Source organism: Pelophylax lessonae, assembly GCF_965119305.1.
Source record: "Pelophylax lessonae genome assembly, chromosome: 5".
Taxonomy (NCBI): Eukaryota; Metazoa; Chordata; class Amphibia; order Anura; family Ranidae; genus Pelophylax; species Pelophylax lessonae.
The window spans coordinates 542743650-542758587 of NC_138772.1; positions in this window are offsets into that span (position 1 = coordinate 542743650).

Sequence of the window (14938 nt, forward strand, 5' to 3'; positions counted from 1 at the left end):
CTATTGGCTGTTTACCTTGATCAGGGATGGGCTATGTCCGAGGGACGAGCCTCATCCCTGATCGCTGCGCTGCACGCCCCCGGGGGCGCGCAGTAGCAGCTAGAGCGGGCGGACATCATATGACGGCCGCCCGGAACGGTAAAGCCATCCTGTCGGCGTCATATTACTATGCGCCGGTATGGATGTGGTTAAGCTAGAAGGCCATTCTGGCCACAGGAGTGTACAGCCAATTACATTGTAAATATTTTTTATCAATTGTTTTTTACACTGAAAATTCATTTTGTAATGAAAAAGCTCTCTCAGCTATTATTCTCCACAATGGAGTTTGCCTCTTTGGCCGGGATTACCTCCACCTAAGCGTGTGGAGGTTCCAGGTTAATGGTGATAGCAGGTATGGTTAGTGATCAAAATTTTGATCAAAAGAGAGGAGATTGTAAAGGAAATTTGTACATCCTGTATATTATTGTATTATATTTTGTATGTATTGCAAACGGCACTAATAATGTTTTCATTACATGTTTGCATTCTTTTGAGTCCTGATTAGAATTAGCCTGCCTATGTTATGCCCCTTGTTGCCATAAAAGTACAATTGTAATAATAATGTGATACCTACATAATCATGTGTATAAAAACCTTCAATTGCGTCAAATAAAGCAGAACAGTTATTTTGGAAAGACGCGGAGTGTATCTTTTTGTGTCAGTTCCCTACTGCAGTAATTATTCATTTGGAACCACTAACCAATATGAGGAAAGGAGTTGCCTATCTATAAAATGTCCAGAACAAAACCTAACCAACCACCCAGGTCCCAAATACATGAACTGGTACAGCTGGTCAAAAAATGGCTGCAACCAGAAAAGTTAACAGGCCCACAAATGGTAGAACGGGTGGTGATGGACTGGTATCTGCAGTCCCTGCCAGATGACCTACAGTGCTGGGTAAGCCATGGAGACCCTACAACCAATGACCAGCTGGTAGAGTTGTTCGAAAGGTACACCGTGGTGGAGGATCTGCTCGGACCTGCCAAGCGTCGCGGAACCCACACCAAGGGCAACCAGGCCAGCCACAGCACCTAGGAGAGAAGCCCTGCCAGATATTGGAACTCACAAACCTGCATCACCTTCTGCAGAACCACAAAAGTTGGTTCCTGTCCCAATGATGGGGGACATACAGTGTTGGCAAAGTCGGTCCTGGGGGCATACCCGGGCCCACTGCCCACTTCAGGAGGAGTTAATGGATTGCAGGACGGGTCGGAGAAGCTCCTTCTATGTGCAAAGAGCATGTGCCACTCATCTTGATCTGGCTGCAGGACAATTTGAGTGTGAGTGTCTTGCCAAGGCTCTACTGGACTCCGGTAGCATGGTGACACTTGTACATGCCAGGATGATTCAGCCCAGTAAGTAAAGCTCTACGGGTAGCGTGTATCCATGGGGACACCAGGGAGTAGCCCCTGGTGCCGGTGACTGTTGCCTATGGCCATACCTCAGTGACAAAAGAGGTTGGGGTGGTACGAAACCTGATACATGACATCATAGTGGGGCGGGACTGTCTGCTGTTTTTTGAACTGTGGAACCAGGTATAATGTGAGCTGCCTGGACAGCTAAGAGGACTGGGGACACAGGGCCTCGAAGGGACAGAGTCTGAGGGGTCCAGGCCTGAAACCCCCAAAACACACCCCCCTAACGTGGAAATGCCTGTCCTTAATAGTGACATCACAGAGAATGGTGATAATGCTCCGGGTCTCAAAGCCGAGTTGACCTCTGAGGGGGGGGGGGGGGTCTCCCCATTACAGGTTATGTTAGGGGAGGATGAAGAGGAACTCTCCCCGTTGCAGTTCCCGGTTGAGGAGGTTGAAGGGGAAACATTCTCAAGGCCAGTGCACCCAGACCTGGATGTATCCAGGGATGCGTTCGACACCGCCCAATTACGGGATGCTACCTTGGTCAATGCACGAGAGCAGGTTTCTGTTATTGATGGGGTTCCACAACTGCCAGGTGCAGACCAGAGGTTTCCTCATTTTGCGTTGAAGGGGGACTTGGTTTATCGAGTGGCTGAACGCTGAGGGGAAATTGTAGAGCAGTTGCTGGTTCCCCAGCCATATAGGCGGATGCTCCTCGATCTAGCCCACAATGATGCCCTGGGAGGACACCTGGGGGTGGAAAAAACAGAGGCCAGGATAACTGACAGGTTTTTCTGGCCACGGGTGAAGGCCAAGGTTAGAAGGTATTGTGCGTCGTGTCCCACTACAGAAATCCCCTGGTACCCTTACCAATCATTGAGGTACCATTTGAACGGATCGCTATGGATCTCGTAGGACCCCTGGTGAAGTTAGCAAGGAGGCACCAATCTATATTAGTCATTCTAGATTACGCAACTAGGTATCCAGAAGCAGTCCCTTTAAGGAAAATTTCCTCTAAGACCATTTCCCGGGAATTGTGTCAGATGTTTTCATGAACTGGGTTCCTTAAAGAGATACTGACGAACCAAGGCACCCCTTTCATGTCAAAGGTGATGGCAGACCTGTGCAAACTATTTCAGATTAAGCAGTTGTGGACGTCCATCTATCACCCACAGACCGATGGCCTAGTTGAGTGGTTTAATAAAACTCTAAAGTCCATGTTATAAAGAGTGGTCCAGAAAGATGGGAGGGATTGGGATATGTTATTCCCTGCCCTGTTGTTTGCCATCCGGGAGGTTTCACAAGCATCCATGGGTTTCTCACCGTTTGAGCTAATGTATGGAGGAAGGCCCCGGGGCTTGCTCAATCTGGTAAAGGAAACATGGGAAAGTGAGTCCTCACCGCACAAAACCGTGGTAGAGCATATCTCCCAGATGTGGGAGAGGGTAGCTAAGGTGATGCCATTAGTGAGGGAGCATCTACAGAGGGCTCAGGATGCCCAAAAAAGTGTGTCCAACCGGTCGGCAAAAGTCAGACAGTTTCAAAAAGGGGACCGGGTGGCTGTTCTAATACTCACGTTGGAGAACAAGTTCTTGGCCAAGTGGCAGGGTCCGTTTGAGGTAGTAGAAAAAGTGGGGGAGGTGAACTACAAGGTACACCCACCCGGGAAAAGAAAACCATACCAGATCTATCATATAAATTTGTTAAAACCCTGGAGCGACAGGGAACAGGTATCTGCCGTGGTAGGTGTCCAGTCAGGAGACCCTGCAGGGATTGACTTGGTGCAGGTTGCTGCTACCCTGTCTAGGTCCCAATCCCAACAAGCAAAAGAGTTTCTGCAAATAAATAGGGACATGTTTTCAGGGTTGCCTGGTCTCACCAACGTCATCGAGCATGACATTGTAACCGAGCCCAATGTAAAAATCGTATTATCGTATTCCAGAAGCTCATAGGTGGAAGCTCATAGGGTGGCAGTATCGGAAGAGGTGAAAAGAATGCATGAGCTTGAGGTCATTGAAGAGTCGCAGAGCGAGTGGTCGAGTCCAATCGTGTTGGTACCTAAACCCAACGGCACTCTTCGCTTCTGTAATGACTTTAGAAAACGTAATGAAGTCTCCAAGTTCGATGCATATCCCATGACCCAGGTAGAGGAGCTAATTGAGAGGTTGGGTCCAGCCAGGTATATCACCACGCTGGACCTTACAAAAGGGTACTGGTAGATTCCCCTAACCAGGGAAGCCAGGGAGAAAACAGCCTTTTCCACCCCAGAAGGCCACTTCCAATACAAGAGGATACCATTTGGTCTACACTCTGCCCCTTCCACATTCCAATGGACCATGGATAAAACTTTGCACCCACATCTATGATATGCTTTTGTCTATCTAGATGACATAGTCATTTTCAGCACTGATTGGGAGCCTCATCTTCCCCGGGTTCAGGCAGTCATAGATTCCTTGAGAAGAGCAGGGTTCACTATCAATCCAGAGAAGTGTGCAATTGGGATGGAGGAAGCCAAGTACCTAGGGTACATTGTGGTTAGAGGGCTGGTGAAGCCTCAAAGGAGTAAGGTAGAAGCCATACAGGACTGGCCCCGTCCCCTAACCAAAAAACAGGTCAGAGCATTTTTGGGCATATGTGGCTTCTACCGGAGGTTTGTCCCCAACTTTGCCACCGTTGCTGCACCGTTGACTGACTTGACTAAAGGCAGAAAGTCAGTGATGATAAAATGGAATGCCGATGCCGAAGAAGCTTTTCAGAAGCTTAAGACCGCATGGTGCTCATAGCTCCGTATTTTGATAAGGATTTTATAGTGCAGACAGATGCTTCAAGTGAAGGGTTGGGGGCAGTCCTGTCTCAAGAGATCAATGGGGAAGAGCACCCCGTGGTTTTAGGAAGCTGACGACAGCGGAGAGAAACTACTAAGTGGGCTTTGGACTCTCTACTGTATTTTCTCCTGGGTACGAGGTTTCGCCTGGTGTCAGACTATATCTCCAGGAGTTCAATTTTGTGGTGGAGCACAGACCCGACAACATCAGAATGCCGATGCCCTCTACCGAGTCCATTGTATGGTGTCAATTGGTGCCTCCAACACCTCCGCGCTGAGGCAAAGGGGGAGATATGTACAGGACGCCAAGGTTAGGTCCTGGATGGGTGCTATATAGCACCATTATTTGGGTTATGGTCCCTTTAATTTAAGTGTGGCAGTACTCTGGGTCACCCAGGATGGGTGAGGAATTCCTGGGAAAAGCCTGAATCAGGAGAGGGCTGACTCGCTGTTCTCTCTGTGTTTAATAGAGAGATATTTGGAACCTGGGATTTCGGAGACCCTGAAGTGATATTCGGGTGGGAAAGGGTCTCCACCTCTGACTACAAGGATTCCAGCACACACAGGGTTAAGAACCTCCAGGAAGCAGCTCTTAAAAGACAGGAAGTAGTGATAGGTGTGGTGGTGAGGAGGAGTTGGTGAACACACCTGTATGGAGAGCTGCAAAAGTAGGATTTAACAAGGACTGTTAAACCTTGGGGGTGAAGATCCACCTACAAACGTTATGTGTTTTTGCTTTTACTTTGTGCTGAAGATAAGTGGACTTTATTTTGTATTTTTGTGCTTGCGTGCTGCTGGAAGCCTTATTTTGTTTGACCTGCTGAATAAAAGCCTTTTTGTTTAAACTTTAACGGTTTTTGCACTCGGCCCTGTGGAGCCACAATCCCCCCCCCAAACATTACAATACTAATATGGACTGGGTAATGTGTTAGGATCTGTACTGGTATGGACTGGGTAATGTGTTAGGATCTGTACTGGTATGGACTGGGTAATGTGTTAGGATCTGTACTGGTATGGACTGGGTAATGTGTTAGGATCTGTACTGGTATGGACTGGGTAATGTGTTGGAATATATACCGATATGGACTGGGTAATGTGTTGGAATATATACCGATATGGACTGGGTAATGTGTTAGGATCTATACTGGTACAGACTGGGTAATGTGTTAGGATCTATACTGGTATGGACTGGGTAATGTGGTAGGATCTATACTGGTATGGACTGGGTAATGTGTTGGGATCTATACTGGTATGGACTGGGTAATGTGTTGGGATCTATACTGGTATGGACTGGCTAATGTGTTAGGATCTATACTGGTATGGACTGGCTAATGTGTTAGGAATGAAAGGATGCCACATCGTTTGATGGAAATGAAAATTATCACCTTACAGAGGGCTGAATTCAAAGACACCCCAAAAATCAAAGTGAAAAAATGATGCAGCAGGTTAGTTCATTTTGCTGAAATTTCATTGCAGCAACTCAGAATGGTCCTCAATCGTTTTTATGGCCCCCACGTGCTTGTATGCATGTCTGACAATGTTGGGACATGCTCCTAATGAGAGGACAGGTGATGTCCTGGGGTATTTCCTCCCAGATCTGGACCAGGGCATCACTGAGCTCCTGAACAGACTGAGGTGCAACCTGATGGTGTCCGATGGACCGAAACATAATGTCCCAGAGGTGTTCTATTGGATTTAGGTCAGGCGAGTGTGGGGGCCATTCAATGGTATCAATTCCTTCAGGAACTGGCTGTATACTCTCCCCACATGAGGCTGGGCATTGTCGTGCACCAGGAGGAACCCAGGACCCACTGCACCAGTGTAGGGTCTGACAATGGGTCCAAGGATTTCATCCTGATACCTAATGGCAGTCAGGGTGCCATTGTCTAGCCTGTAGAGGTCTGTGTGTTCCTCCATGGATTTGCCTCCCCAGACCATCACTGACCCACCACCAAACCGGTCATGCTGAACGATGTTATGGGCAACATAATGTTCTCCATGGCTTCTCCAGACCCTTTCACATCTGTCACATGTGCTCATGGTGAACCTGCTCTCATCTGTGAAAAGCACAGAGCGCCAGACCTGACAATTCTGGTGTTCAATGGCATTCAAGCTCCACAGTGCCAGGCAGTGAACACAGGGCCCACTAGAGGATGTCGGGTGCTCAGGCCATCCTCATGAAGTCTGTTTCTGATTGTTTGGTCAGAGACATTCACACCAGTGACCTGCTGGAGGTCATTTTGTAGGGCTCTGGCAGTGCTCATCCTGTTCCTCCTTGCACAAAGGAGCAGATACCGGTCCTGCTGATGGATTAAGGATCTTCTACGGCCCTGTCCAGCTCTCCTAGAGTAACTGCCGGTCTCCTGGAATCTCCTCCATGCTCCTGAGACCGTGCTGGGAGACACAGCAAACCTTCTGGCAATGGCATATTTTGATGTTTCCAACTCCTCCATCCTGGAGGAGTTGGAAGGCCTGTGCAACCTCTATAGGGTCCAGGTATGGCCTCATGCTACCAGTAGTGACACTGACCCTAGCCAAATGCAAAACTAGTGAAAAACAGTCAGAAAAAATGAGTAGGGGGAAAAAATTGTCAGTGGCCTCCACCTGTAAAACCATTCCTGTTTTGGAAGTCGTCTCATTGTTGCCCATCTAGTGCACCTGTCGTGAATTTCATTAACAGCAAAGCAGCTGAAACTAATTAACAACCCCCTCTGCTACTTAACTGACCAGATATCCAAGGAGTTTATTTGACTTCATGCTATACTGATTAAAAAGTGTTCCTTTATTTGAGCAGTGTAGAAGGTTTTACATCATTCTCTAAAAACAGAGTGAAGGAATAACATTTGCTAAGCTCCTTTCTTTATATATAGTTCACATGGAGGGGATTGTATTGTGCTCAGAAAAACTTGTGTTTTCCTGGTAATTGCGTCTCTTCAGGGCAAATCATGCCATATTTTCTTTTGGGACATTTTTTGAGCTGCTATTAAAAATTGTTACCTGGAAGCTAAAAGGTTTTTTATGTGTTTTCTTGCTGTTCCATATTTTTATAGCATTTGCAGATTATCCCTCTAGTGGCGACCTGTATATCAGACAGCCGGCTTATTTAGAGAAGAGGTTCAGTCATGTGACCCATTTTCCTCTCTCCACCTATCATTAAGCTTGAGGCAGATCCCGCCTACCTGTCTGGTACAAGCTCCAATAGGATGTCTTTATTTTCAAGGGCGGTACCAAGGAGAGGACCCAATAGCAACTTTTCAAGTCTGTATAAATTGTTTGCCAATATGTTACAATGTACAGCATAGCGATAATTTGTATAAGAAGTATCTTATATTATTAACCCATTCATGACCAGAAGTCACAGAGACCTAGGTGCCCAGACCGATTCAGCAGTGTCAATGTTTGTTGATTGAGTGGACCAATATCTTTATGACTGGTTTACCTAAACTCTTCCATTGTGTGTTTTTCTTAACCACTTTACCATTTTGCTGTCTTACGTCCAGGCCACTTTTTGCGATTCGGCACTGTGCGAATTTAACTGACAATTGTGCGGTCATGCAACGCCGTACCCAAACGAAATTTACGTCATTTTTTTTCTCACAAACAGAGCTTTCTTTTGGTGGTATTTGATCACCTGTGCGATTTTTACTTTTTGCACTATAAACAAAAACATCGACAATTTTGAAAAAATAACAATATTTTTCACATTTTTTTATATGAAATCCCCCCCCCCAAAAAAAATGTAAAAATCAAAATTTTTTATCATTTTAGGCCAATTTGTTTTCTGCTACATATTTTTGGTAAAAAAATTGCAATAAGCGTATTTTGATTGCTTGCGCAAAAGTTATTGCGTTTAATAACTAAGGGAAAGATTTCTGTCATTTTTGGTGTTTTTTTTTTTTTAACGAGTAATGGCGGCGATCTGCGTTTTTTTTTTTTTTTTTTGCAGTCCGGCGGACAGATCGGACCCTTGACTGACATTTTTGACACTTTTGGGGGTACCCAGGGCCGGCCCTACCATGGGTCCCAGGCGGCATCGCAAAAAAAAAAAAAAAGTCAGCGGCTGACCCGACATGCACACTGCGCATGCACCGCGGTTCGGCAAAGCCCGTAAACGTTCGGCTATTTCCGGAAATAGCCGAACATGTATTAGCTCTCCCGAGAGGCGGTGGCGCATGCGCAGTGTGCATGTCAGGCCGGCCGCGGACGTGTTGACGTGTGGCGCCGGGCGGCGCCATTTTTAAATCCTAAGGCGCCCTTTAGGAACGGGTAAGTGAGACTGCACATGGTACATGCCCACAGCACTGCATCTCCTGTAGTGTGCCCACAGCCCCGCATTCTCTTGTACCAAGTCCGTCTCCTGCACCAGCACCATGCCCACAGACCCTGCATTCTCCTGCACCATGCCCACAGACCCTGCATTCTCCTGCACCATGCCCGCAGACCCTGCATTCTCCTGCACCATGCCCGCAGACCCTGCATTCTCCTGCACCATGCCCGCAGACCCTGCATTCTCCTGTACTATGTCCGCAGCCCCGCATTCTCCTGCACCATGCCCGCAGACCCTGCATTCTCATGCACCATGCCCGCAGACCCTGCATTCTCCTGCACCATGCCCACAGATCCTGCACCATGCCCACAGACCCTGCATTCTCCTGTACTATGCCCGCAGCCCCGTATTCTCCTGCACCATGCCCGCAGACCCTGCATTCTCCTGCACCATGCCCGCAGACCCTGCATTCTCCTGCACCATGCCCACAGACCCTGCATTCTCCTGTACTATGCCCGCAGCCCCGCATTCTCCTGCATCATGCCTGCAGACCCTGCATTCTCCTGTACTATGCCCGCAGACCCTGCATTCTCCTGTACTATGCCCGCAGCCCCGCACTCTCCTGCACCATGCCCGCAGACCCTGCATTCTCCTGCACCATGCCCGCAGACCCTGCATTCTCCTGCACCATGCCCGCAGACCCTGCATTCTCCTGCACCATGCCCACAGACCCTGCATTCTCCTATACTATGCCCGCAGCCCCGCATTCTCCTGCACCATGCCTGCAGACCCTGCATTCTCCTGTACTATGCCCGCAGACCCTGCATTCTCCTGCACCATGCCCGCAGACCCTGCATTCTCCTGTACTATGCCCGCAGACCCTGCATTCTCCTGTACTATGCCCGCAGACCCTGCATTCTCCTGCACCATGCCTGCAGACCCTGCATTCTCCTGCACCATGCCTGCAGACCCTGCATTCTCCTGCACCATGCTCGCAGACCCTGAATTCTCCTGCACCATGCCCACAGACCCTGCATTCTCCTGTACTATGCCCGCAGACCCTGCATTCTCCTGTACTATGCCCGCAGACCCTGCATTCTCCTGTACTATGCCCGCAGACCCTGCATTCTCCTGTACTATGCCCACAGACCCTGCATTCTCCTGTACTATGCCCGCAGACCCTGCATTCTCCTGTACTATGCCCGCAGCCCTGCATTCTCCTGTACCATGTCCGCCACCCTACGTTCTTCTGTACCATGCCCCCAGCCCTGCAGGGCACTGTGGCAATATAGACAGTAGAAAGCCTGGTGCGCTCATTGCTGTCCCTCCGTACACACTCACACCTCTCTGACTGCTTTCATAGTCCTATAGAATGGGGGCCTCTTGGAGGGCGTGAATTTTTTTTTTTTTTGGGGGGGGCAGCATTTCATTCTCGGACCCAGGCAGCACGATGTCTTGGGCCAGCCCTGGGGGTATCAGTGACATTACTACAGTAATCAGTGCTATAAATATGCACTGTTACTGTAAAAATGACATTGGCAGGGAAGGGGTTAATTTTTATTGGTGATCAAGGGGTTAATGTATGCCTGGTGCTTACTAATGTGTGTGGGGGGAGGTGACTGAGTGACACAGGGACAGATCGCATGTTCAGCTATGCTGAACCCTGCAATCTGTCCCTGCCTGTAAACAAAGCGGGCGGATCTCCACACTCGATTCCTCGACGATCGGGGAAGAGCGGTGGTGATCACCGCCGCTCCTCCCCTGGCCTGACTCCCGCTGTGACTGAATACAGCGGGAGCGAGCCTCCGGCGGTGTGCGCGCCCCGCCGAGAGAGGGGAATGTCTGGCGACGTAGGTCTACGTCGTCAGACGTTATCGAGCCACTTGGCCGCAGTAGAGGCTCAGTGAGCAGCGGTAAAGTGGTTAGAGAAGAGGTTCAGTCATGTGACCCATTTTCCTCTCTCCACCTATCATTAAGCTTGAGACAGATCCCGCCTGCCTGTCTGGTACAAGCTCCAATAGGATGTCTTTATTTTCAAGGGCGGTACCAAGGAGAGGACCCAATAGCAACTTTTCAAGTCTGTATAAATTGTTTGCCAAAATGTTACAATGTACAGCATAGCGATAATTTGTATAAGAAGTATCTTATACTATTAACCCATTCATGACCAGAAGTCACAGAGACCTAGGTGCCCAGACCGATTCAGCAGTGTCAATGTTTGTTGGTTGAGTGGACCAATACCTCTAAGACTAGTTTACCTAAACTCTTCCATTGTGTGTTTTCTTGAAGCGGAGTTCCTCCCTGAAAAAAATTTTTTTTCACTGTCCACTTGCTCTAAATTACCTGTAAAACAATTGGATAATTACATTTTTTTTTTATTCACTTACCTTGTTTTTAAAGAAAATATACTTACCTTACTTCCTATTCCTCCCTCCGCCCGCGCCGTCACTTCCTGCTTGCGTTGACTCCTGGGAGATGAACGTCATCGCTCCCAGGAGTCAATGCGCCTGCACCGGCCCCGCTCGTCAGTTCCGGCGCAGGCGCGGCATTCCCTGCTAAACAGCTTCTGGGCATGCCGCGCCTGCAGGGATGACGAGCCTGCGCCGGAACTGACGAGCGTGGCCGGTGCAGGGCATTCTGGGACCAAAGAGGACTCTTTGGCTTCAGCTGCCCACACCTGAGATGGCAGCGCTGGACAAGACATTGTCAAGGTAAGTATTTCTTCTAAAAGGTAAATGAACCTGGGGTCAGTTCAGAGGCTATCCATTCTGAAATGCACTAGCCCTGACTGCAGTGGTGTATTTAGGTTTTGTGCTGCCCTAGGCCTGACTAAACTTGTGCACCCCCTAATTTAAATATGACCCACCCCTTCCTGTAAAGGCCACACCCCTTCCTGTTTATGACCCACCCTGTCATCTGTAAACCACAGACCATAACCACAGTCTATCAGTGCCCATCAGCATAGCTTCATCAGTTCCCACACGTTCAGCCTCATCAGTGCAGCGTTATCAGTGCCGCCTCTTTACTGCACGTCAGTGCAGCATATCAGTGTGGCCTCATCAGTGGTCACCAGTGCAGCCCCATCAGTGGCCACCAGTGCAGCCTTATCAGTGCCCATTAGTACAGCCCCATGTCACGGGTTAAGTAAGATTACTCTTTTAAGATATTTGGACTTGTGTTTGCTGCCACTAATTGTAATTATAGGATTATTTCACTTGTTTGTATAATAAATAGGAAGTCCATAGTCATTATACAAATAATGAAATATATTTTTTGCTGCCCCCCTGCAAAGTGCCGCCCTAGGCCTGGGCCTTGTTGGCCTAGGCCAGGATACAGCACTGCCTTACTGTCCCGGGGTTTTTTTTTTAATCTAAATTTTTTTCAGGCCGGAACTCCGCTTAAACCTATAAGGCTTTTCATTTCATACAATGTCTTGGTATATTCCCTGCTAATGATTTTATAAGCTGAAAAATGGACAAAGAGGTGAAAAAAGTCTGCTTTGTTATATTACACCGAACAGCTTTTACCACCTCTGTGCTGCTATATTATAAGAAAAATGTTAAGGAGGTGGGTTTGCATTTCTGGAGTGCCGTATATAATAATAATGGCGCTTTAGAATACACACTCCGGCGGCCAATGAGCTAATCGTGGCTGTGATCGAGCTGTCATTGGACAGCTCAAATCATCAACACAATGTACAGAGTCAAGCAGATTGACTCTGTACCTTGTGATCACTGTGAACTAATCATAGCCATCACAAAGATAAACATGAAAGGGAGGGAGGGGGGGGGGGTAAAGTGCCACTGACATTCAGTGATTGTAAGATTTTTATGCAGAGGGTTATAGTGCAGTGTCACTGACCACCAATGGTTGTACAACTGGTATTGCGGGGTTAAAGTGCGACTTATCACCAATGATTCTAAGACTGGTGTTGGGGGAGGGCATTAAAGTTCCACTGACCACCAACGATTGTTGGATCGGTATTGGGGGAGGGAGTTAAAGTGCCACTAACCACCAATGAATGTGGAATTCATTTTTAAGGTGGGATGGGGGGGGGGGGGAGTTAGTGCCACTCACCACCACTGATTGTGCAATTGTTATTGGGGGGGGGGGTTAAAGTGCCGCTGACCACCAATGATTGTGGAGTTTATTTTTAAGGTGGGATGGGGGGGGGGGTTAGTGCCACTCATCACCACTGATTGTGCAATTGTTATTGGGGGGGGGGGTTAGTGCCACTCACCACCACTGATTGTGCAATTGTTATTGGGGGGGGGGGGTTAAAGTGCCGCTGACCACCAATGATTGTGGAGTTTATTTTTAAGGTGGGATGGGGGGGGGGGGGTTAGTGCCACTCATCACCACTGATTGTGCAATTGTTATTGGGGGGGGGGGGTTAGTGCCACTCACCACCACTGATTGTGCAATTGTTATTGGGGGGGGTTAAAGTGCCGCTGACCACCAATGATTGTGGAGTTTATTTTTAAGGTGGGATGGGGGGGGGGGGGTTAGTGCCACTCATCACCACTGATTGTGCAATTGTTATTGGGGGGGGGGGTTAAAGTGCCGCTGACCAACAATGATTGTGGAGTTCATTTTTAAGGTGGGATGGGGGGGGGGGGCGGTTAGTGCCACTCACCACAATTGTTATTGGGGGGGGGGGTTAAAGTGCCACTGACCACCAATGATTGTGCAATTGTTATTTGGGAGGGGGGGTTAAAGTGCTGCTGACCACCAATGATTGTGGGATTGCTTTTTAAAGGTAAAGAAATGAAAGGTAAATGTAAGGAAACACATTTTTTTTCTTTTTTTCCTGTATATATTGCAAGTGTGTACAGAGTTGCATGACCGAGTAATTGTAAGTCAAACTATCACAGTGCTGAAAACTGAAAAAAGGCCTAGTAATGAAGGTTGGAACTCAAGTTGTTAAAAAAAAGTGTTATAAACTTTGATTCATTTTTTTTTACACTGTAATGATTTCTAGCATACATTGTTCCTGACATATATTTCAGCTTCCTAGATTTTTTTTTTTCATCTGGCCTTCAGATATGAAAGGCAGAGTGATTTAACACCTGCTTAGATTTGTCATCCGTGCGACGAAATGAAAACTATGCCGTTTGCAGTAAACTTTGCATAAAATAGTTAAAGCGGTTGTATCCCCCCTGTGTAACCAAAAAAAAAAAAACCTGCAGGCCAATGGCATAATGTGCTAGTATGCATCGCATACTAGCACATTATGAAATACTTACCTTAGAATGAAGCCCCCACATGGTCGCCCGGACACCGCTGAGGGAGCTGACATGTTCCCTCTGCGTCTTTTCTGGGTTCGGCGACTCAGGCGCTGTGAGTGGCCGGAGCCGCGTTGACGTCACATGGGCGGGAGTTCACTTTCCGGCAAGGAGCTCTGAAGGTCCAGCAAGATACACCGTACCTTTCAGAGCAAATGCACCGTTGGTGTCACCAGCTGCATGCAGGGTGAATATCTCCTATACCGTGCAGGTTTAGGAGATATTAATTGTACTTACAGGTAAGTCTTATTATAGGCCGCATTATAGGCTTACCTGTAGGTAAAAATTAAAAAGCGGAGTATACTACTGCTTTAATTTTGCATTTAATTTTAATGGTCCAAAGAATGTCAGGCAAAATGGTCGGCCCTCACGCATGTTCACTTCATCAAATCTGGCCCTCTTTGAAAAAAAGTTTGGACACCCCTGCTATAACATATTAGAAATGGCCACCAGGACAAATAGAGGGGGTAAATCCACCCAGCAGAGTCAGACTGCAAAAGGAAAAACCAACAGGGGGGTCATTCACTTTTATTCTCACTCACTTGCAGTCAAACTGACCCACATAATTGCAGAAATTTAGCATTTTCTTACCATTTTACAGCAGAGGAACCCTTGAAATAATTTTCAGGTCTCAGAGAACTCTTGCAAAAATCAAATAATTGGTTGTCAGTGGGGGAAAAAAAAAATTCTCCCTTACATTGTTGGCAAGTGGGACGAAGGTTCTCCCATGAAGTGGTAGTCAAAATACCACCTTAAGGGCCCGTTCACGCCATACGTACTTGAAACTGATGGGAAAACCGTGCAAATTTCACTTGCAGAGACATCGGTTCATATCAGTTTATATCAGTTTTCATGCACGCTCACATCAGTTTTCATGCATGTCAGTTATGTGCCCTATTTACACCAATGTTGATGTCTTGTCAGTTTTTTCCCATGCAGAAACAATCTGCAGGTGACACCAGTGGTGTGGTGTGAACAGGGCACATAGAGAACAATTGTTTTTTTTGTGCCCTTGCAGAATGTGTGCAGAAAAACTGTCGTCTCAGCACCATGGTGCGAACGAGGCCTAAGGCTCCATGCATACAAGACGCTAAAAAAGAAAACGCTAGATAAAAAACGCTAATATATAGCATTTTTCTAGAAAATGGTCACACACCACCACGGA